The following is a 25,500-nucleotide window of genomic DNA, read 5'->3' as shown; positions in this document are numbered from 1 at the left end:
TGTTTTAAAATAACACCCATTTTATAATCTGTTTCTATGGAGCAGAAGTCTAGTCATAACTCAGCTGAATCCTCTTTTATGACTGCACTCAGGCTGTCATCTGCAACTGGGATGTTATCTGAATAACAGATTTATTTCCACACTTGCTCAGATTGTTGGAAGAATTTATTTCCTGAAGGCTATGGGAAAGAAGGGCTTGCTCTTTGCTTGAGTGGAATCTGGTAGCTTTGCAAAGTGGCAGCTAGAGGCTGTCCTTAGTTCCTTGTCTATGCAGGTTCCTTGATGTGTATTTGCTTTGCAGAATTTGGCCAGAGAGAAAAACCCAGGCAAGATTAAAGGTATAGTATTAATGTAGTCATGCAATTATAGTGTTTAATTTGGAGAAATTTTGTCATTTCTCTCATTTTATGGGTTATAAACAAGTTAGAAGGTTTGCCCTCATTCCAGGCGATGGGAATCCTGAGGGGTATGAATGCCAGAAGTTGAAGAGTGGGGGACTCCCAGAAGCCTACGCAGTCTAAGGATAGTTCTCCCTTACCCTCTTCTCTTGCCACTCACTCCCTTATCTCATGGTTTTAGAATTAGGCCTACTAGACAGCTCATGTTTCACGAATCAGTTTCTCCAATTGCCTGACTTTGCAGCACCACTAATTGTCAGCTGTCCTTTTAGCTGCTTAAATCAGAGACACATGCATCATCCCATATTCTGTGTTCTCATACATGCCAGATTTACTTATTAGAAAGTTTTGTCCCACCTATTTCCAAAGTATTCTTTATCAAAATTCTTATTTTATTCTCTGCAAAACCTGCATACTCTATTCTTTTTTCTTCTTGAAAACTTTGTATTCCATTCCCAACACTGACCTGCTTGCTATCTTTTAAATAGTGAAGCGCACTTCCACTTTTAGGGCCCCTTACTGGACGTTTCCCATTCCTTGAGGCCTCTTTCTCTGTGTGGTAAAGGAGATACAAAAGTGTTTGTACTCTGTTTTCCCTGTTGTTTATTTCAAATCACCCTCACAATGCTTGGCTCTCCTCTCTTTGGTCATGACACTTAACCATCTTACAGTGCTGGTACTGTGCCAGCTCTTGTTGAGGATCCCTGTTCCCTGCAAGAATGTGCATATCACGAATGCAAGGATCTATGTCTTGTTATTGCTTCTATTCTAAGCCCATAAGTCTGTGCCTGCAACATATGTAGGTATTCCTTGAATATTATTAAATGAGTGAGCAGGTTAGTGAGTGGGTGAATGGAGTCACTCTCTCATCTTTGGGTCTTTAGCCCTCTGCTTAAATCCTGGAATCTTGAGTGCCTGCAGAAGTATAATTTCTTCAGACTTCTTCATATTGTTATATCTTGGCTTGTGTGCCTGTCATCAACTAAATGTAACCCCCAGTTACTAGCTAACCCTTGACTCTCCTTTCAGTCCTAATAGGGACTGACTGCTTTCTTTCTTTCCTTCAACTAACTCCAGATTTGCTTCTAAGATTGGCCACAGAGAACCCCAGGACCACTGCTTTGATTTTGCTTCTCATGGAACCTCATAGCTTTTCTCTGTCAGATTATACTCTGTTAAGTGTTGCTTTTCTTCAAACAAGGCTGTATCTACTTTGTTGAATCTTTCAAAACTTCTCTAATTTCAAAATTGAGAAGTACATAACGTAGGTAATGGCTGGTTCCTGATTCCTCATCCAACATCTTTCTTACAGTTTTCATCTCTGTGGCCTGTCTCCTGTTTGTCCTGTGTTTTTTATTCTTTTTGTCTCTAAACATGCTCCAAAACCATATTAAAATCTGTCTTGTGGGATAAGAGTCATTTCTACTTCAGTCTAAAATATTAAATAGATGTGTGCATTTTCTTACATAATTTTACTTCAAAGTGTTAATTTACTGATGAATTGGTTTTAGGAACAAACAGGAAAAAAGACTCCTCCTATTTCCTAAATTTACATCACTATAGTAGTTGGTCCTTGGCCAGAATTCTTCATGTGTGCCTGACTACAGGTAGATGTCACTCATGGAAGTTGCTTATAGATAAAGTAGTATACTCAACTGGGGTTGAGAAAAGCTTGCAAATGCTTTTCCTAGAACTAAAGGCAGACAAGTATGATTTCATCTTTTCCCATACTTTGCTTTCATTTCACGTTTAAGTCCTTTCATAAAATTTCTTTTAATTAGGTGTCCTGTCTGTGTAAACATTTGCTTCCAGTTGAGTAGTATGTGATGGTTTTGGGGTAACACAGCCTTACTCACCTTTAATCATTCTCTGTTTCTCTGAAAACTCACATCTTCTACTATGCTTTTAGGAAGCTGAGTCAAATCTCAAATATTTTGGAGGGGAGCAGTTGCAGTCAAGTGACTGGAGGTAATGAGAAAATAAGAGGAGTGGGTTAGAATGTCCAAGATTAGAATTCCATTACAATTTTCCATTTTGAATAACTTTAGAATCATGTTTCTGCTAGGTCTGGCAGTGGTTTGTAACCCCAACTTGGCAAGATTTGGGTAGGAAGATCACATATCCAGGGACTTCCTGGGTTACTGTGTGAATTTGATGTCTGCCTGTGCTACAAGTGTGAATTCAAGGTCTGCTGCTCCATAGTATGAATTCAAGGTCTGCCTGGCCTACAGTGTGAATTCAGGGTCTGCTGCTCCATGGTATGAATTCAAGGTCTGCCTGGGCTACAGTGTGAATTCAAGTCTGCTGGAGCTGCTTGCACAGACCTTTCCTTAGAATAAAAAGTAAAAAAAAAAAGAAAAGAGAAATGGGTTGAGATAAAGCACAGTTGTACAGTGCTTTCTTAGCATAATACACACACACACACACACACACACACACACACAGTCTCAGTCCTTCACACTCATACACACCAAATCATGCTTCCTTTTTTGGGGGGTGATGATGGAAGGAATTAAACCCTCTGATAGGGAGTTTGGTAAAAAATAAAATTCACTTTGGTGCCATATTTTTAAGTGTATGTGCTCATCAACACTCTTTTATGTTAATGGGAATCAGTGTAACTACAAGAAGAATAAGAGGCAGATGAGATTTAAGTTCCCAAAATGTTTCCAAAATAAAACATTTCCTATGGGGAGAAAAATGTTTTCCTTGATAGAGTAACTTCCTAGTGTTAACCACACAAACAGTAGCATGCAGAAGAAAATGTGTGTACTGTCAGTGAACACATTCAAGAGATAAGCATTTGTTATACGTAGTACATACTTAGAAAAATAAATCTTCCTTTTGGCCAGCTGAGACCACCAAGTGTTTTAGAATATTCCATCCATCATTTTAGTGTTAAGAGCGCCCCCTGGTGTGACTTTATAATCATATGTTTATGTGAAATTTACAAGTTTGGTTTTTTTTTTTAGATCTCCTTATAGTAATGGGCCTTCTTTTTATGTTAGGTTGACCAGCATGAATATGGTGGGTGCCTTTCCATAGAGGTTTTTCTGGTGCTCATTCCTGCTCATATCTAGGATCAGTTTGAAAGCAGAATGTGAGGATATGTGATTGCTAAAGTTCTTGACTTCATATTAATATGCCATTTAATAATTGTGCAATTATACAGTTATACAGGTATAACTACTGATATTATTACAGAGGTATATATGGTTTTTGCTAGTAATAACCTAGTTATGGTAAATTGCTGTGTACAGTTCTTTTTTGGTAAATTCATGAACACTTTATTAATTAAACAAGAGAACTCAATTATGTTGTTTTTTTTTTTTTTAAATAATCCATCATATGAAAAAGACGCAAATCTTGAGGTTTCCTTAGAAACCTCTGGTTCCCTTACAGCCACTGGACTTGAAATGTCATTAATCTTTATTTTTGTATCATGTCCAGGGATCTTAGCTTCCCCTGCCACCCAGTAAGCATGTCTTACCAAATATTTCCAGTCAAGACCAGCAGAGTATTTGTTTATAACTGCTAGTTTTCCTTCTAATTTTTTTTTGTCTTTTAAAAATAATTAAATAGTTCTTGAGACATTAAATCACATTTATTATTCTAAACTATGTCTGTAAATTTGACAGTGGTAGTTACTTTCTCCTGTTCTCTCTTCTTTAGACTAAATGTTATTATTTATATAATTTCCTACAGGTTTTCTATCTCCAATGTGATGATTGTAGGATACTGTATTAAGTTGTCATTGTTTTTATCTTTTTTTGCAGATTCCTTTCTCCTAATTTTGAAGCCACAATCCAGGTACAGTACTTATATCAGCCTCTGTTTCATTGAATTACTGTGCTTGAATCCTAGTTTTCATATTTACTGTAGAAATCAATCATGATGTTTGGTCAGACCAGTGACTCTGAGGTTTTATCTCATCTTTCAAGGAAAAGTGCAGAACACATCTCCTGGGACATTGTTAATATACACTTTATAATTCAGACCCACTCTATGTGAGACTTAGGTGGCCTGAGCATTTCTTCCCACAGTACTTCTCTGAAGTAGATAGTATTAGAGAACTTCTGGGTGGGGAAGTCCAGATCCTATTCAACTCTTCCTAACTAATAATGGGCATATAACCACAATACTTTATCATTAATTTGATTGTACATATTCATAACTACATAATATCAGTATATTATTGCCCTTAAGGACTAGTAATCACATAATACACAAACAGATGAAATCAGGATTTTGGAAAGACTAAGGGGGTCCTCTGAGGTGTTTGCTTTTACAAGGAAACTGGAATTACTTTGGGAACTTATCCTTTAATGAACTTTCTCAAACCGGGGGCAACATTAAGGGATGCCCTTTTGTAGCTAATAGACAAACAGAATATAGACTCTGCATATTTTAAACTGCTGCTTGTGTCTTTCACTTTTCTCTGGACTTGGAATGTAATTAAAGTTCTTATACATGTTGCCATTTTATTTATTTAACCCCGTGTTTGCATTGTCTTTGCAAAGCTCCTGTCATTTTAAGGGTTATTTTCCTGATTTTTTTTTTTAATCAGCAGATTTTACTTTTTCATTGCTATAGTGACCAAAATGATGACTTTATTGTTTCATTAATAATAGTTTGGAAGGTTACTAAGTAGCTCACCATGGAGACTGATGTGAACAAGTCTGTTCTTTGTTTAACAGACTCCAGTGCTGCCTATTTTTCCCTTTGTCCTGTAGATTTGCTCTAGGAAGAGGCTCTTCCATGCCAGTTCAAAAGCACATTGATGATTGTTTTCTGCATTCTGGACAGTCCTTGTAGTTTGTTTTAATTACATTTGTCTGTTTGCTTTTGTTTCTTCTGCCTACGTGTTTATATTAAAAAAAAAAATCATTGTCCATACTAAGATCTACCACTAGCATCCAGGTATCTCGTTTAGGGGCATATATCCAATGGACGAAAATCTACACAACAAAAATATTCCTGCATACCCAAGTTGATTGTGGCACTGTTCACAATAGGCAAGTTGTAGAATACACATAAGTGCACATCAGATGTTCATTAAAGACAAAGCAGTGTATGTAGGTCATTGGCTTCTCTTTGGCTGTTTCAGGACCTTGATAAATGAAGAGTAAAAGCCATTGTGCAGTTAACTATGCATGTTATGCAGCATTAGGGTAAGGTATCACATTACCCAATATGCACCATGGTGAATCAATGAGTGAATGAAAACAAAATAGGAGCTCTGTTAAATTTTAATCCTGTGTAGGCTCCCTTTGTTCCCTGCCAAGAGCACCTGGTTAATAAGCTTTTTAATTTTGAACTTGTTTAATATCTGTGAGATCAGTCTTTGAATTTCCAAATCCTCTGGTACTGTTTTGGTTTATACCTTTATGTTAGACAATTAGAACAGAGTCCCTTTACTAAATTCCCTGTCTCTAGTTTTACCCCTTACCAATAAATTATACTCACTGGAACTGGGCTAATTTCCCTCAAGTATGTAATTAATAACCATTTAAAATGAGTCAGTGTCTTTTGTCTTTGCTCTTACTTACTTTGCTCCTAGCTTATCTCATTACCATTGTCTTCGCTCTTGAACTTTGTGTTGTCTTTCATTGAAACCTTTACCAGTACCAGAATGTTTCCTCTTCACCCTCACCTCCTATGACGCTTTTCCAGACTGAAGTCCAACAGCACACAACACATGCCCAGGCTCAGTCTCTCTTAGTGACCACCTAAGACCTTTTATTTTATTTTATAATTTCTGTTTGCAGAGTGTGCTGGCTAGTTTTCTGTCAGTCACTAGACAGAAGGGAACCTCAGTTGAAAAAATGCCTCTGTAAGACTGAGCCGTAGGCAAGCTTATAGGGTATTATCTTAATTATTGATTGATATGGGAGGGTCTGACCCATTGTGGTTGGGGCCACCCTGGGCAGGTGGTCATGGGTTCTATAAGAAAGCAAACTGAGCAAGCCACAAGGAGTAAGTCAGTAAGCAGGCACTCTTTCATGGCCTCTGTAACAGCTCCTACCTCCAGGTTTTGCCCTGTTCCTGTCCTGACTTCCTTTATTGATGAGCGGTGATATGGAAGTGTAAACCAAATCAACCCTTTCTTCCCCAGCTTTTCATCGTGGCGTTTTATCACAGCAGTAGTTACTCTAACCAAGACACAGCATGTAACTTGCAAGGCTAGGGATAATGTAGAAAGTGTTCAGGAAAAAAGTGAAGTCCAAGAAAAAATAATAAAAATTAGAGAGGTTTTATGTTAGGATCCTCATGAAACCCACACATCAATCAGGATCGTAGCTCTTAGATTAAAAGGCCTGCTCATGCTCACTCTTACAGCAGGAGACCTAAGCAGCCATCAGTTGGCTTCATCTACTCCTGCTGCATTTGTATCAACTCTTCCAATTACAGTTAGCTCTTAGTGCTGTATGCTACAAACAAACAAACAACCTCACAAACTCATTTTCTCATCCTCTATTAATGTGAGAGACAGTCTATCATTTCTGTTCTGTGACATAATTTGAAATGTGATGAGCTTTCTAAGAAGATCATGGATTGTTTGTGTAACCTTTTACCTTGTTTTTATTCTGCCCTCTTAGTCCTTCATTCCTAGAAAGTACACGTGATGACAAACTAGAACAGCAGTCCTCTAACTTTGAGGGAAGGAAAGGCCAGGGTTTGTTCAGACTGAACACTGGCATTCTGGAACTTGTAGACTAAAACCAGTAAATGCTTTTCCTTGTAAAATTATTGTGTTGAGTTTGAACCACTATTTTTAGGGTTTTCTATTTCATAGTCCCCTAATTGATAACTTAATAGTAATGGTTTTTAATTGCTCTCTATATATTTTGTATTTTTTTAATTCACAAACCATATGTTAGGTCCTATTGCTTCACTATACTTGTTTTAGACAGTAAGATTTAAACATCACTGTGCAAATGTCTTTTGATCTTATGAGGCCATAAAAAGATAATGAATTACAACATGCAATGCCATGTGTGAGGTAACCTAAAGATAAACAGACAAGAATATATCCGTTTGACTAGGAAATCCCTTAAAAAGAGTACATGTTGTAAAACCTGGAAATGAGTCTATCCTGTGAGATAATTAGCCTTCAAGAGCAGAACCTCTTTCTTGAACCTTTATGTGTGACTGTGTAGGTAATCACTTATCTATAGTTGTCAGTCTTGCTGCCTCTTAATAATCAAGAAAATGAGCACAGACTAGGAAACTGAAGATAAAATCCCCACTTGGAGCTCCTGCAAGCTGTCTTTGGAAAGCCAAATTGGTGAGAGCAGTCTGCAGAAGGGACAGAAGCTGACACAGGAAGTTGCCAGGGAGTCTGTTGACACACAGACTGAAGCAGTAAGCCAGAAACTGCTGCTAGGAAGGAAGCAGTACACAAGACACTGAAGCTCAGTTGTTGAAAGGGAAGAGTTAGTTAGTGGACAGAGGCATCAAAACATCAGGCAGCCAACAGCCTGGAACAAACTATAGAGAGGGAGAGCTCGGGAACAAGACTCCTCAAGAGAGCACAAAAATAGGCTGCTCTACTCCAGGGTTTTTGGAAAAGTCTCTTTGAGGGAAGCCAGATGTAGACCATAATAAGGACCCTATTTATAAAACCAAAGAGGTTCAAAGGAGCCAAATTGAAACAAGGATCTCAAGACATCAAAATTATATTGTGTCAGTGTGCTGAAAACGACATTCAGTGCTCAAAGAACCTAATTCAAAAGAAGGTCCAGGGACATTGGCATTGATTTCAGCTCTGAATCTTGAGAAGATTGTTTGTTGGTTGTTTGCTTTAGTGCAGACTTTGTACTGCAAAAGAGTCCCAGCAAAAGCAAAATCAATACAAAGAGAAAATTCTGGAGTTGGGATACCTGCTGTTTATTATACTTGGGTCTTGTGATAAACTACAGAAAGAAATTTGAACACGTTATCATTTCTTCTGACATCATGGGTATAAACAGAAGATGAATAAGAGGAAAAGTTGCCAGTGGTTTGGGTTTGAATAATAGGTCTCCAGTATGCATCAAAACTTTGCATTGGAAGGAGCTGTGAATACCAATAAAGCAGGAGAACATGCATTAATCACAACATAGTCTAAACTTTGACGCCACCTAGGATTAATGGACTAAATTGTGCTTTGATGCATGGTTGCAAGGGTCTTGTAGAGAATCTTTGATAGTTGTTTGTGGCACAAAACCAATCTTGCTGAAAATTCAGAGAGACTAAAATGCAGAGGATAGAGGATAATAAGTATTCTGGTTTATGAGCATATTGTAGATGATTATATTACATAATGAGGGATGATAGTTTCTTCATCTGATGAAATTAGCTGGGTTTTTCTGAAATAGCTTCATACAAAATATATTTGAATTACATATATTAATAGAAATGTATTTGTTCATATTGTATTTTAAATGATCTAATAAAGAGATACTGAATCACTTATGATAATACTGTATGTGTGTGTTTGAGAGAGAGAGGTTTTGAACGTGATAGATAGTCCTTGATGACCCGTAGTAGCACATCTTGCACAATGTCAAATGTCATAGAACAGAGATGTGACACAAAGATGCTTTTAGATTTTCTTTCTTAATTTGATACTGCTATAAAATGTGTCAGCTCTTGTAATTATTTTCTTGAAAATATTTGAACTGGGTAGGGTATTTGAATTGTGAAACATAGAGATGTATTCCTTGCATTCATCTTCTGTTTATACTTGGAGTGCCAGGAAGAATGATACCTGCCCAAATTACTTTCTGTAGTTTATCCCAAGACTTGAGAATTCTAAACAACATTTAGCCAAAACCCAGAATTTTCTCCTAGATTGATTGCAAATTTGGTGTGACTATTATACACTTCAAATTCTACCCTAAAAAAGTCTACCCTAAAACAAATAGTTAACCATTTCAAGATCAAAGGAAATCAGAATTAAATGGTATAAAATGTTCATTTGACCATTTAAGTGTATAATTCATTGGTGTTAATAATATCCAAAGATAATACTGATCTTTAGATTTAAACTTTATTTGTTTAATATTTCAGTAAAAATCCATTTTAAGTTTTCCCCCATGCTTCAATATTGATGATAATTTCAGTTACTTCAAGCTTGGCCTTTTAAATTAAGTTATCATCATTTAGAAGTCAGTTTTTACAATTTTTTATTATTGTGCTCCTTTTTCATTTTTTAGTATCTTTGGTAATTTTGAAGTGTAACAAGAGACATCATAGGAATGCAGAAGCAGAGGGCTGCATGTTGAATGAAGTGTTAAACGGTCTTATTAATAAAAAACCTGGAGCCAGATATCGGGGTTAAAACCTGAGAGATCAGAGGAATCGGAAAAGCCACAGCTAACCTCACCTTATCAACTCTGCAGCTTCCAAAGAGACCTTCCTGTATACCCATACCTAGATGCCTTTCTGTTCTGCCAACTCATTTCCTCTCTCTGCCCAGCTACATCACTTCCTCTTCCTGCCCAGCTCTGTCACTTTCTGTCTGTCTGTACAGACCTCCAGACCCTTATGTTTAGTGCTGGGATTAAAGTTATGTACCACCACGCCTGGCTCTGTTCCTAGTGTGGCCTTGAACTCACAGAGATCCAGACAGATCTCTGCCTTTCCAGTGATAGGGTTAAAGGCCTGTGTTACCGCTGCCTGGCCTCTATGTTTATTATAGTGACTATCTTTTTCTTCTGATCCTCAGATAAACTTTATTGGGGGACACAGATAAAATATCACCACAGCTACATGATCTCTTCTGTTGATGTAAAACATCTACAACTTCTATGCTTTGAAGGTAATAAAGAGTATAATCGCAGTTTGGTGTTTTAGAGGTAGGAGATTTGGGAGGTGATGGGGGTTAGACAGGGTGGTCAGATTGGAGCCTGCCAGTACAGGTGGCTGTTTAGGAAAAGAGTCCCAACAGAAGCATATGACTTCTACATCACCTTGGAACACTATTAGTAAAAAGATTGTCACCAGATACAGTCCTTTAACCAGAGATGAGAGCTATGATCCAAAATAACCTCCATATTTAAAAAAAATACCCAGTTTATGGTATTGCATGCTTAACAATAGACACTGGAATAAGATGGTATACAGTATCCATTTAAATGACTTAAAGTGGTATAATTCATTGGTATTCATAGTACTCACAATGTTGGCTAAAACCATTATCATTGTTTTTTATCTTCATTGTTTGTATTTTCATTATCCCAAAGAGAAACATAATATTCTTTATTATTCTAGCACTCTGTTTTCTGATCTGTCTATAACATGAGACTCTCTCATGGACCTTAGTCTCTGTGACTTTTCTTTTTCTCAATAATTCATGTAACTGTTATCATATTGACCATTATTGCATGCAGCTTATTTCACTTGTATACTGTTTTCAAGTTCATCCAGTTTCATTTCTTTGTGTGACTGAATTTTCTTTATCCACTAATCTATTGATGGATACTTGAGTTGCTCTTAAGATTTATCTTGTTTGTGTGGTATGTTTGTGTAAAACAGAGAGGGAGGGGAAGGGAGGAAGGGAGAGGGGTAAGAAGGGGGGAGGGAGACATATAGACAGACACAGACAGACAAACAGAGTGAGTGTTGTGTGTTCAGTGCCCTAGAGGCCAGAGAAGATCATCAGATACCCTACAGATGGTGTTCTAGGCAGTCCATCTCATGTCCACTGCAAGAACAGTGCGTGTTTTTAGTGCTGAGCCTGTCAGCTCCTGTTCCTGCTTTTTCACTGTGCTGAATCTCACAGCTTTTGTAACTGTTTTGCTGGGTTTAGAAGCAATTATCATCATAGGCTTTTTACAAACTATAAAATACTGAATTTACTGATTTTTAAACAAATTTATAAATCTAACTTCCTGCATACTACTTTGCATCAGTGTAAGTATACCTGGCAGTAAAAGTTATATGTATCTGTAATATTGGTGGAGTTTCCAAATTGTTCTTTTATTTTGATTATAGTATTATGTTTCTACCAGCAGTGAAGAATAATGCCCATTTCTTAGTGTTATCCTCATCACTACAGTGCATTCTCAAATCTGTTTAGAAAATATGTACTCATGATTTATTTTACTATCACTGAGAATCCTTTTCATGTTAGGATAATTTATATTTCCATTTTTTTCTTAATATGTTTCACACATATTGCCCATTTTTATAATGAAAAGCAAAAACAAACAAATGGACACAGGCCATCCCATCTGCTTTATGAGTTCATGAATGTGATAGCTCTGCCGTGTCCAGAAGACAGCATTGCATAGTACTTCTTCCTATCTGCTAACTCCTACATTCTTTCTTCCCTCTCTTCTGTGGTGTTTGCTTCCCAAGCCTTGGTGGGGATAGTTTAGTATAGATGTTCTGTTTAGGTTTGAACACTTGGGTTCTCATTCTCAGCAATTAGACCAATTATCTATCTGTCCATTGATTGCTGCCTACTGCAACAAACTTCTCTGACCAAGGATGAAATTAGAGAGTGTGGGTATAAACATAAATACTCAGAAGACAATTTGATAGCATGACCATTTAGCAAGTTAATACTAGGTTCTACTTTAGGGTCTGTGTCATACATTCTAAGTAGTCTCCCTATTTAATTCCATTTCTTCATACTCATGTGCTGTGAAATAACCATTTTGTACACTGTGAAGATTTGTAGCTGTGATTGGTTTAATAAAGAAGTTGATTGGCCAATAGCTGAAAAGGATACAGTTAGGTGGGAAAGCCAGATTGAGTCCAAGTAGAGAGCTGTTAGTTACCACTGACCTATTTGTGCCATGATTACATCATCACAGTTACTGTGTCATGCTGGTCATTGTTGTGGTTCATAGGCATCAGTTACTGTACCTTCTGGTACCATGAAACCTAGTCTTCAGGGAGGAGGCTTTTGGTTCAGTTCCAGCTCAGGGGCCCTGGAGCCTATATTTAAAGTGTATGATGCCTTCAGCAATAGGTACTTAACCCTCCACCTCTGGGGATCAACTATGAGCAATAGAAGTAGCCTGAAATGTTTTGGGAATCTCTTGGACAACTCTGAGCAACAGTTCCAAACAAGGCTTCTCATGCCCAGTGTTTTTTTGTTGTTGTTGTTGTTTGGTTTTTTTTTTTGTTTTGATTTGTTTTGTTTTTTGTTAGATTGTCTGGCTCTTGGAGAGAGATCATTGTCAGCCCAAATGGGAAATTTTCATTTAAGCTGTATGTGTTTGTTTATATACTGACTGTCTTAGTTGGGGTTTCTGTTGCTGTGAAGAGACACCATGACCTTGGCAATTCTTATAAAGGAGAACATTTAATGGTTCTGGCTTACAGGTTTAGAGGTTTAGTCCATTATTGTCATGGTGGGAAGCATGGTGATATGCAGGCAGACTTGGTGCTGGAGAAGGAGCTGAGAGTTCTACATCTGGATTGGCAGGGAAGAGGAAGGCCAAGTGAGCCACTGGGATTGGCTTGAGCTTCTATAACCTCAAAACCCAACCTAAGTGACACACTAACAAGGCTACACCTACTCCAACAAGGCCATGCCTCCTAATAGTGCTACTCCCTATGGGCCTGTAGGGGCCATTTTCTTTCAAATCACAAACGACTTATGTGTATTATAGGAACTTTAGATAAATAGCTAATAACTTGATTCCTTATGGCCTTTTTAGATATCCTTACAGTTATTTATCCCCTTTCTCCTTTATCTCTCCTCCTCACTTATTAGAGTCCCCACTTCCATTTACCCCATGGCCCCATCAGATCTCGTGTATCCTGCTGTTTCCGTTTGTTGTGCCTCCAGACCCCCAGCCATGATCTCTTTTTACTTTCCTGGTTTGCGCAGTTATTTCAGCATATACACTGTGTGCTCATCCAAAGATACGGAGCTACTAGCCTCTAATGGAAGAGAACTTGTGAGTTACCTCACTCATTATCTTCTCTAGTTATCATAGTCTTTTCTAGCTTCATTGTAGAGCCATTATTGTATTATCTTTGTGCCAGACAAAGAGTTTTATGATGATACTCTTTAAAAACAATTAGTACTGTCAGTATTTTCATGGAAAAATGGAACATGGGAAGAAGTTTATCAGTTTGTTTTGTCAAACTGGGTGGAAACTGAAGTAGAAATTAGAATTCCAGCAGTTTTTTAAGTAGACTGTTCTGAGCCAACATATGCTGTAATTACATCATGGTCAACAACTGATGGTTATGAAATAAGAAAGATTATTTCTTCATTATATTCAACTGAACTGAACCGTGATTCTTAACACACTTTTCTATTTAAAACAAGATGGATCTTGACAGTATGACACTTACCATGAAAAATAAATTCTCTTTGGAGGGGAAAAATGATGCAATGAGACTTGAAGTTCCACAAGGATTGCTGAATCTAATTTGATATGCAAGAGATGGCAATCTGAAGCATATGCTGAGATTCTGCTGCTCTAGCCTTGGCTCCAGTGAATGCTATCTCATGGATAGGATATTGACAAGCTTATCCATGTGTTAACAGGAGTGCACATACTTTTACATTTTATGTGCTGAGCTAATCATGTTTCTCTTTGCAACACTACTCCCCCTTTAATCTTTTCTGTATTTTTTCAAATTAATTCCTCATCTCTATTATCATTCCTCTCTATCAGTACTAGAGATGAGACTTACAGTTAAGTATATCTTTGAAAATTACATAGTATTACTTTGTATATTAATGTGTGTTCAAACATTTGTATTTTATAAAAATCACGTTTAGTTGTCATTCTTAAATCAGTTTCTGGTTCAACATTTTTATGATTTGTTAGTGTTGCCTTACGTGGATTTAATTTTATTCTTTTACTCCTGCAATGAATTATATATTCTGCATCTATTACATCCTATCGCCTATAATTGACACCTCTTATTATCAGACATTTTGTAGGCCATATGCACATACAGTTTTACTAAGTACTTTTTGTACATTTTGCAGGATTGTTGAATCCATTTTCTTGCAATCTCATGGCTTAATTTCACCATTATATTTTCTAACACAAGTTTCATCTAACGTTCTGACTTTCAATTTAAAAAATAGTAATTTCAAAGTCTTCTTGCATAAATAGTGAGAGTGGGACTCCTTTTCATATATGCAGCTTTTGTGCAGGCTTCTGTTGAGTTTCCTGTCTGTTTATGTTTTAAGGAATGTTTGCTTTAGTCTAGATTAGTACCTTGTTAGTTTAAGACATTGCAGATCTACCTTCTTGCTTTTGAGCTCTCTCTGAACTTATAGTACTTATCCTTGAAAAGAAACTCTTCTTCATATTTTAAGTTTGTAATTTTTGCTTAATTGTTTTCTGAAATAGATTTAATATTTTTCACTAAATATAAGCATGTTAAGTATACTTTGATGAATTTTGACAGATACATGTAACTGTGTACTCACACATGCAATCAAAACAAATTTTTTTGTCCCCTAAATTTTTCTTTCTGACCTTTTACAGTTGATATTTCCTTTGCTCACTACCCCTGGGTGACTAGTGTTTGCTTTGTGTCACTAAAGATTATTTCTGCTTCTTCTTGAATATCAGATAAGTGGAGTCATCACTGTGTGTACTTCGTGCTTGGCTTCCTTAACCTAATAAATGAAATAAAGGAAAAATGCATACATACACACAAGTACACACCTATGTATTCATTAAATATGTTGTGTGCCATCATTTTCTGATACTCTTCCTTCTTGTGGTTATCGAGGCTACTGTTTGATGTCATTTTTCATTAGTGCCCCAGTCCTTCTATTAGCATTTCTTGCAGTGTAAATGAACTACAAATACATATATATATGTATGTATTGAAAATGCTTGAAATTCATCACTCTCTGCTTTTTCTAAATTTGTGATGCAGACTTATGCTATAGTCTGGGGTTACTTTGTCCTTGTTAGCGTTATGGTTATTGTTAGAGAACTGGAGATTTTCTGAGGTTTTAGTTAAGCCTGTCTTAGAGTAGCATCATGAACTTAGTTCTTCCATGCTGTTGGCTTTGTAACCTTTCTTGCTCCTTCATGCACTTAACCTTTTTGTGCCCTTGTGGAGGCAGGAGACCTATTTATAGTGTTTTCCTCTATCGCTCTATCTTATAAAAAGAGGATCTTTCCTTGACCCTGAAGTTCCAACTATATTGGTTGGTCAATAAGCCCTGCCCCTGGGGTTACCTGTCTGTCTATCCTTGGCACTAGGATTATAGATAGACACATGCTGCTTGCCATACTTGGCTATTTTTTTATTACATGGATTCTAGGGACCTGAACTTAGGTCCTCAAGATCATACAGTAAGTATTTCACCCAATGAGCTGTCTTCCCAGTGCCACCAACTTTATTTCTGAGTTATTTCATGCAGTATTCTTGCCTGAAAATTATTTCCTCCCCTACTTTGGACCTGTGAACCTGATGTATTTCAGCCCTTAATCATTCTTTTTGATTTATACTTAGGATTTCCATTTTTGTACTGAAATATCCATATGATCTTACATTATTTTTTATGACAACCTTTTACTTACCACAGTTATGATACCATCTATATTATATCTAAATCTGGTTCTGATTTACTTTTTCTTTTCTTTGTCTTGTTATGAGTTTGTTATGAACATGTTATGAATTCGTTACTATTAAAAACTTGAAAATTTTGATTTTTAAATGCTTGAAAATCATCACTCTCTGCTTTTTCTAAATTTGTGATGCAGACTTATGCTATAGTCTGGGGTTACTTTGTCCTTGTTAGCGTTATGGTTATTGTTAGAGAACTGGAGATTTTCTGAGGTTTTAGTTAAGCCTGTCTTAGAGTAGCATCATGAACTTAGTTCTTCCATGCTGTTGGCTTTGTAACCTTTCTTGCTCCTTCATCCAGAGATGCTCCAGGCAATATCAAATGTTCTTGCCTCACTTGAGAGAGATGGAGGTAGTTTTTGTTTGTTTGTTTTCTTTTTCTGTTCCTTTGTCCTGGCATCCTTGTCCACTTTTCAATTCCCAGATCTTTGATTTTTGTCAACTTTATCTTTACAATGCAGACTTATTTAGAGAGTACATGATACTTTTTTTATTTTTTGATGAAGATGGCATTTGGTTGAAATTTCTTTACTCTGACTGTGGTGGCTTCTTCCAGTTCACTCACTCTATAATTTGTTTGTTATTGTGTTTCTGCTTAACATTCCTTCTGGAAGTCCAGAGTCCCGTTTTATAGGAGGAACTAGGGGGAATGGTGGTGATAAGACCTGTAAGAATTTTCTAACTTGCTGTTTTTTATCCAGCCAGCAACAGGGAGGAAGCTCATTCCAATTTTTCTTGTCTTTATCAGAGACTTGGTAGCTTGCATGTAGTCAAAGCTTTAAAGGGTAGAATCTACCTGTGTCTATTGGTAGGCCCTCAGAGACATCATCACATTTTCACACTCGCCAATAGCCATTAGGAATTTATTAAATATTACTGATAGTGCCCTATTCTAGTTTATATGAAATACAGTGTTTTATGTATAGTAGATAAAGACATTTGGTCCAGTTTCTCTCTTCAGACATCTTTTTCTTTCTAGATTTAGACTTCTGTTTGTATTCAGACCTTAGTTCTCTGATGGATTTAAATAGTTAATTTTCAGTTTATTTGTACGTGTTTTTGTTTTTGTTATGTGTGTAAAGTAGGTCTTCTTAAACTTATTCCACTTATAACCTGTTTTTGCCCGAAAAGTTTTTTATACAACCCTGGGTATATGGAAAACCAAATCAAATATTTATTGATAGTAAATATTTGTTGCAATGATAGAATACCTGATTTTCAAAAAAGCAACTTAAGGAAGAAAGGATTTATTTCAGCTCATAATTTGAGAATATTGTCCATACTGCCTGGGACCTCATGGTGTGAGGAAGCAGAGTGACATGAATGCTAGTGTTCTGAGAGCTTTCTGCTTTTTTTTGAGTCTGGGATAGAATGGTGTTAAACCCACCTCAGTTCAACCTCAGACATGTCTATGTCTTCTGTGTGATTTCAAATCCAGTCAAGTTCACACTGTGAAGAATCATAAAGAAATTTATTTTCAGACAATTTATTTGGGATACATACCATTTTACCATTTTCTAAAGATAAAAGCAAACGGGTAATAAGGTAATTTAATTTTTTTTTTTCACAGAAAGAATTGAATCTTGGACTAGGGAGGTTGCTCAGTGGATAAAGTGTGTTTTGTGTAAGCATGAGGCCCTGAGTTCAGATCTTCAGCACCCATATATAAACCGGTGTGGTGGGTTGTTCATACTTGTACCTCACTGTGCAGGGGTGGAGACAGGTGGGGCCCAAGGACTTACTTGCCATTTAGTATCACTGAAGTACTTTAGTGTTACCAGAATTTCAAAGACCTCTGCATTTATTTAGGTGGAGAATAGAAGTAAGGGCTCTTTCTAGGCCTTTCCATCTCTGAACTTTTTTTAAACATATTGATATATTCAGTAATGTAATAATGTATGTATGTCTGTATCCATGAATATTTTCCTTATTATGTTTTAAAGTTGGGGTTACAGAGCCTCCAAATAAATGGGGTGCTATCAGTTATTTTTCTGTAAAAATTAATATAAGGTAAATGTCTTTGTAAATTTTCAGACGGGAAACACGTACATATTTTAAATATTTTTTTTTTCTAAGACAGGGTTTCTCTGTTTAGTTTTGGTGCCTGTCCTGGATCTCATTCTGTAGACCAGGCTGGGCTCGATCCACCTGGCTCTGCCTCCTGAGTGCTGGGATTAAAGGCCTGTGCCACTGCCACCTGGCTAAAGATTTTTTAAAATAAAATTTTAATTAAAGAATCACAGTCTTTTAAAAATCCAGCCTTTTCTTTCGTTTCTCCGTCACTTGGACTGTTATTTTTGTGCCATTGATGGGCAAATATTCATGCAGGATAGAAGAAGGAGAAAACATACAGATGAAAATCTCCCTTCTGCTTCATGTTCCATTATTTCCCCAATTTAACTCTCTATATTGTCTTTTTAATTTTTGTTCCTGGGATTTTCTTGTGTCTTTATGCAGTCTTCTAATTTCTTTCCATTGTGTTCTCTCAGTTTTGACTATTCCAAATACAACTAAACTCTTGGCAGTTCTTTTGGAAATGTAAGAGGTATTTAACATGGCATGGCCTCCTAGAATTTTTTTTCACAATATAATTAACAGTCCATCATAATATTTAGTCCTTGACATTGACAATGTGTGTGTGACAGTGATTATTATTGTGAATTTGAGTAACACTTCAGAATCATATTGTTGACACTCTGTTCTATTGTAGGTTCTTTCCTACAATCGCAGTACTGAATGTTAAGAAATGTGATGCCCAAAGAAATACAATGAGTTGTTTAACATAAAAGAGGCACTAGTAGATTCTACAATATTCTAAACTTCGTTCTTATGTCACTGAACTCATTGCTTATAAACCCTCTATTGAATATTGAATTGTGTACCAGTACTATAACTTTAAGACTAGATTGTAAACAAATTCAAAATAGTTAATGTTTTCTTTTTTTGGGGGGGGGCGGGGGGATTCACGGAAAGCTTTAAAGACTACTCTGCCAAGTTTAGTTCCATGCTCTTATGGAATAGTGAATTCAGTCTAAAGGAATGTGCTCTTATGGAATAGTGAATTCAATCTAAAGGTATGTGCTTTTATGGGATAGTGAATTCAGTCTAAAGGAATGGTCTGTGGTGTCCAACAATGTGTGTGTGTGTGTGTGTGTGTGTGTGTGTGTGTGTGTATGTGTGTGTGTGTCATTAACTATATATATATTACACATGTATATACACACACATATACACATATATGTAGTTAATGAGAATGAATTGTTTTTTGTGTATCTTTCAAGGTGTTTGGCAGTTGGCCCTGTGATTGCCTATTAAATTTATTGCTCTTCATGGAAAAGAAGAGACACCTAAAGAGTTATTAAAATAAAGAGTATGCTGTTTCCAGCACTGCCATGCCTGATGTGGTTAGCTGTGTGTTGGGAACCAAAGACTGATGTGCTTTTTGTGGTATATTTCATACAGATGTTTAATTATGTGTATGTCATACCAATGGACACTGATTAGGAGTGAGCACATTCCTATGTAATTAATGGTTATTCTGTTACATTGAAAGATACTTTAGGTCTAGGAGAAGAGCTGCCATGCTCATGTATTCTTCACAGAATTCACAGCAAAACTCTAGTAGTGGCTTCCTATAAATGACCTTGGTAGAATGACCCATTCCACCTTCTAATAAATGTGTAAAAGACAAGTACGACAGCAGATTGGTTAAAGGTCACTGAATACATAGAGGAATATTGAATAATCAGAAAGATGGCACATGGTACTTCTCTAACTTGTTCAGTTGTTTTCAGTCCCTGTACTGTGGTGCACATGCAGTGAGTGACTTGACCTTTGTCGTCTGCATCGTAGAACACAATAGAGGCCCCAGCATAGTATTTTGAAAATAAATCTTTTTTTGCAAGATTGCATATTTCTGAAATTTAAATTGCTAATCAAATCAGTTTCTTTTCTGTATTATTCAGAGAAAAGCCAAGGTTCAAAAATGTGTTCAAGCATTAAATATATAAAGCATGTTCTGAAACTGGACGACACTTACGCTTGAAGAGGGTCTGTGTAGCATAACTGCTAACTGTTCTCAGTGAAAGACTGTGGTCTATAGAGCCATGCAAGAATCTGTCCTTCCAGCATCCCCAAATTGAGTTTTCAGCCCCATCTCCAGGTTTTCGATTTCTATGTCTGTCTCCACAGTCAGAGTAAGCTTCTTTGACTTATATTTATTGTTATTTTATCATATTTCTTCAAGAGGATAAAGTTTTCTTTTTATAGAAAGTAGATTCTCTGTCCCCCATAATACATCCTGATTACAGTTTTCCCTACCTCTACTCTCCTCCTCCCCTCCCCTCACCTCCCATCTGGTTCCACCCCATTTCTGTCTCTCATTAGAAGGCAGACAGGCTTCTGTGGAATAATAATAAAAGATAATATAATAGGATAAAACAAAAATTAATACATTGGAATAAGGACAAAACAAACAGAAGGAAAAGAGCCCAAGAGAAGGCACAAGAAACAGAGACCCAGTCATTTGCACACTCTGGAATCTTGTGAAAATACTTATCTGGAAGCCACAATGTATATGCAAAGGATATTCTTTCTGCCTCCCCTTCTGCAGGGTTCCAAGAGGGTAAATTTTTTTTGGCACAGTCTATTTACTGTGTGTTTTTTTGGAGTCCGTAGTTAGATAATGAATTAAAGTTTCCTAAACAAAGTCAGAGTTGACGTAGAAAAGGGGGAAGGATGAAGTACAATAATTCTGAGTGTACACTTGAGTTTGCTTCTAGTGTTCCAATGGGGAGGTCATGACATGGAGGACTGGTAGGCTGGCATATGAACCCTGGTGTGGCCGTTGACTGTTAACTGCACACAGATGCTCAAATCTTACTTCCTCATTAACAGTGATGTTAATAAATGTTTCTACTTTGAAAATTATTGTCAAAACAATAAAATTAATTATGCATATACCTTACTCAAGATTAGAACAGACTGTTGGTGAATATTTAGTGAGTGTAACTTCTTTCTAATTCTCATTTTCCATCCATGCACAGGTCACATGAGGCAGGCTCTCATGAAGAGCAGTAACATATATCATCAATAAGGCACTGAATTTACATAATTGAAGTGTGAATTTTACTTGCTTCTCTTCCATTATATTTCTTTTACCTTTCTTTTTCTTTATCTTCCATATAAGTTTCCCACTCTAGGCTGAGCAGCCTAATCAAAGCATTGAGCTAGGCCTGCACAATACTTTCTCCTCATATGCTAAAATTAAAGTGGATGATGGGGAATCTTAATATACCCCTGCTTCAAAAAATGATCTTAGATGTATACCCACAAATCATTTTCTGGGCTCACAAGCAGAATTTCAGTTAATTATCATGGCATTGCAGTTCCTACTTAGAACTTCACTGTCTCTAGTTATATAGGACTAGTTCTAGTCCAAGTACAGCGCAGGTTACAACCAGTAACATACGTAATTTTATCATGAGACCTTTAATGGGGGGAGGTGAACACATGCCTGTTCAATCCAGAAAAGTCACTGAAGACAGAGCAAAGTAGCTGTCCACTAAAGTTCAACTTGGTAAGCCATTGAGGATAAGACCATTATAGATACTGGATGCCATGATATATTTTATTTTATTCATATATATTCAGGATTATAACAAATTTTCAGGATATCATGTTTGTATTAGGTAATTAAATCATACACTTGGTACATGTATTTGTATATTTATTTTACTCTTTGATGGATTGGATGAAGATGAGTGGAGGACGTAGACAAAACTACTTCACTTATTGTCAGTAAGTTATTTTCAATAAGGTAGACTCAGAGTCTGAATTCACATAGGAAGTCTCAACAGCAACAAATCTCACTTTCTGTCCATGAATAAAAGAGAAAAGGAATATCCTCTTGTGGTTTGATAAATCTCTTAAAGTATTTGTTTTATACCTTTCCAAAATAGAAATAGAAATACAATGTTTTTACTAGGCAAGCAATGTGTTACCTGCTAAAACAGCTACTCTATTATATACTCTTTAGACATTAAAGAAACTAGATGTTCACAGAGCATTGCAGGATTCTCTGCAGCCCTGATAAGAACCCTCTACTCAAACAATACCATCCTGCAGAGATGACTGAATGGTTAATAACACTGGTTGCTCTTACAGAGGACCTGTGTTTGATTCCCATGGAGGCTCCCAATCAACTCTAACTCCAATTCTATAGGATCCATCACCATTTTCTGCCCTCTGTGGGCACCAGGCATGCAAGTGGTTCCTAAACATACATGCAGGCAAAACACTTACACACATAAGCTAAATAAAAAAAAATTAAAAATAGAAAAGACAATGTAATTTATTAACAAGTAGGATTATTAATTGTTACATTAAGGGGCATAATACCAGATATGACTGTGATGAGTTCTAAGTGCTGTTGATTCAATGTACATATATTATTTTTTAGTTGAAAATAATTACATTAAAGATACACTTAAAGAGGTATATTATGGAACACTTCTCCATTATTTGCAGGTCAATTAATATTGACCTCAATATTAAGATTTAGCTAATAATGTTATATAGATTACTGTTTGCTTACTAAATGTTTTCATTTTATTTTCTTCTTGAGTTTGCATTTGCCAGTTATTTGTTACAACAGGAGTAGTTATAAACAGTAAATTCAGTGTGTGCCAAAGTGATCATGTCAGTTACATGCCTCACCATAAAATAAAACTGCATGCATTGCCTCCATATTCACTGCTCATTTCAGAAGCCTGGAATGAGGGTCCATTTTTATAGGGGAGGTCAGTCTCACCATTTACTTGTCTGATACACTGAACTCAATTTTTGCTATGCTTGATTCATAATATTATATATCTCAGAGTACATTTACTATATTTTAAAGCCAACTTTGAATAATTTAAACAGTTACTATAAAATTAAATAGAATTTTATTCTCTCGATTTAGATCCATATTCATTTTCTAAAGCAAGATGTAAGCAAAATGGCAGAGTAGAATCTTCTCTCTGCTGACCCACAAAACAACAAACAATAGTCAGCTACATTTCAAACAAAATGACAAAAATATCAAAAGGGTAAATGCAAGAGAAATGTGGAGATCTTGACTATAAATAAGGAGCAAGATTTATAAACAAAGAGCGTTAGACCTAAGATGAGATGATCATGTTATAAGAGCATTCAAGATGTTTTATGACAGTTTGTGCCTTCCAATCTCTTTAAATATTTAGTTTTTACTTGAAATATCTAAGCATATTTCTTTTATTTTGTTGAGTTTTTAAAGCACCATCTAATAGAAGTACAAAGGTGTACTAGTAGATTAGGGATCATAGAATTTCCAGACTTGGTAAAAATCAGTGAAGTGTTGTGGTCAAGGGGGCATTATGTGAAGCTGAATGTAGACCCTAACAATATAAAGAAGAGGAAAACAAAAGTTATATCAAAATACCTGCTAAACAATATTTTTTTCAAATGGGTATAGCTCTTGTATTTGCAATTTCTTATTCTTCTTTGTCTTTCCCCAGTGTCAACATTAGCAGTCCCATCAGCAAAATTAAATGTGAATGGTAGATAGAGATACCTAGTAGGATTGCAATGCAGATGAATAATAGATATGAAAAAGTTTGCACTAAACTGTATCATAGATTCTTGGATATGTGATATTCTTCAGTATTCTTGTGTATTTACACGTATATTCACTTACTATGTAGATCCTAGTCCTTGATTAGGGTAGATTGCTGATGTTTTATTAGCCCAAAGCTCAAAAATAGCACACGGGCATGATTTAGCAATGATAATGGCACTAGGGTAAGACTTAATTTTATCCTTACCTTTCTCTGTGAAAAACAGTATCTCTTGGAAGGTAGGAAAAACAAGTGAAAAAATCAGGAGTAATTGTGGCCAGTAAACAGAAACAATTATGAAAGTGACCAAATGAGATTCATGTGCTAAACTTTGATAAATAGTAAACAATTTTAGAGAAAAAAAATAGGAAACAATATAAGGATAGGATATGATTGTGTTGGACTGATGGGAATCTTTGAAAAACAACTGACGAATGAATTGGGCTATTTGGTGAGAAAGTGTGTAGCATGGCAACCGTAGCATAGTAACTGGGCTAGTGAAAAGAAGCCAGAATTTCAACAATAATGAATACATTTTTTACTGTAAATATAACTATTTTTACTGGCATCCATGCTCTAGAATGTAACATGATTATATTTCCTGTGTTTTCTAAAGTGTAATTATGTTTTTCTACCTTGTGCTGGTAAGGGATAGAGAATGAAGAAATTAAATAAAAAAGCTTCAAATTATTTAGAAGCTTTGCCAAGATTGTTAGAATATCAGAATCCATCAAATTGTAAGCTTCTATATGGCTATTGGAAAATTCCTCTAAGAGTAAAATGAAGATTTATCTTCTCTAGAGCAAAAACGAAGTTGTTTGCCATAGATACTGGTTGCTAAGGAACTTTGTGGAATATCTTATAGATCATCTGCATTATATTCATCCTATGCCTGTGGGAAGAGAAGGTGGGGCTTAGTCAGGTACCTTTTAATTTAAAAAAGCATGTCCTAAAAGCTTAGTGAGGAGTCTGCCAGTGAATTCTCCTCACAGTTTCATAGCAGATGCTCTTCAGCTCATTCATCTCTGGCCTTCCAGTAGCATCACTGTGGGGAGTTGTGGGGATGATTTAAACAAGTCTTCCACTCTTCCACTGTCCTTTCATCAGACTTTCCTTGTTCTTTTTTTTTATTAATTAATTAATTTATTTATTTTACATACCAACCAGTTTCCCCTCTCTCCTCTCCTCCCTTTCCCTCCCCCCACCTCTTTTCTACCCCCTCCTCATCCACTCCTCAGAAAGGGTAAGGTCTCCCATGGGAGACAACAAAGCATGGCTTACCAAGTTGAGGCAGGACCAACCCCCCCCCCACCTCCCACCCCACCCCCGCATCAAGGCTGAGCAAGGCATCCCATTATAGGGAATAGGTTCCAAAAAGCCAGCTCATCTGCTAGGGACAGATCCTAGTCCCACTGTTAGGGCCTCATAAACAGACCAAACTACACAACTGTCACCCCCATGCAGAGGGCCTGGGTCAACTCCATGCAGGCTCCCTAGCTGTTAGTCTAGAGTCCGGGAGCTCCCATGGGCTTGCTTGGGTCAGCTAGCTCTGTGGGTTTCCAGGTCATGATCTTGACCCCTCCTTGCTTATATAATCCCTCCTCCCTCTCTTCAGCTGGCCTCCCAGAACTCAGCCCTGTGTTTGGCTGTGGATCTTTGCATCTGCTTCCATTATTCACTGGATGAAGTTTCTATGATGACAATTAGGGTAGTCACCAATTTGATCACAGGGGAGGGCCTGTTTAGGTACCCTCTCCACTATTGTTAGGAATCATAGCTGGGGTCATCTTTGTGGATTCCTGGGAGTTTCCCTGGCACCAGTTTCTCCCTAACCCCATAATGCCCCCCTCTATCAAGGTATCTCTTTCATTACTCTCCCTCTCTGTCCCTCCCCCAACTCGACCAAC

General features: G+C 36.7%; 1 protein-coding gene across 1 annotated transcript in view; it reads left to right on the top strand.

Annotated features, from left to right (window-relative positions):
• The first annotated feature begins 4,173 nt into the window (after positions 1-4,173).
• Positions 4,174-25,500, top strand: part of LOC128108498 (cytochrome c oxidase subunit 7B, mitochondrial) — a 69,289-nt gene continuing 47,962 nt past the window's right edge. Inside the window, exon 1 of the mRNA XM_052735084.1 lies at positions 4,174-4,208. The gene's annotated coding sequence lies outside the window, so the exon portion shown is untranslated. The remainder of the gene's footprint in view (positions 4,209-25,500) is intronic.

Source organism: Peromyscus californicus, unplaced genomic scaffold (assembly GCF_007827085.1).
Source record: "Peromyscus californicus insignis strain IS unplaced genomic scaffold, ASM782708v3 Scaffold_13__1_contigs__length_99412109, whole genome shotgun sequence".
NCBI classification, from domain to species: Eukaryota; Metazoa; Chordata; class Mammalia; order Rodentia; family Cricetidae; genus Peromyscus; species Peromyscus californicus.
This window is presented reverse-complemented; position numbering and strand designations above follow the sequence as displayed.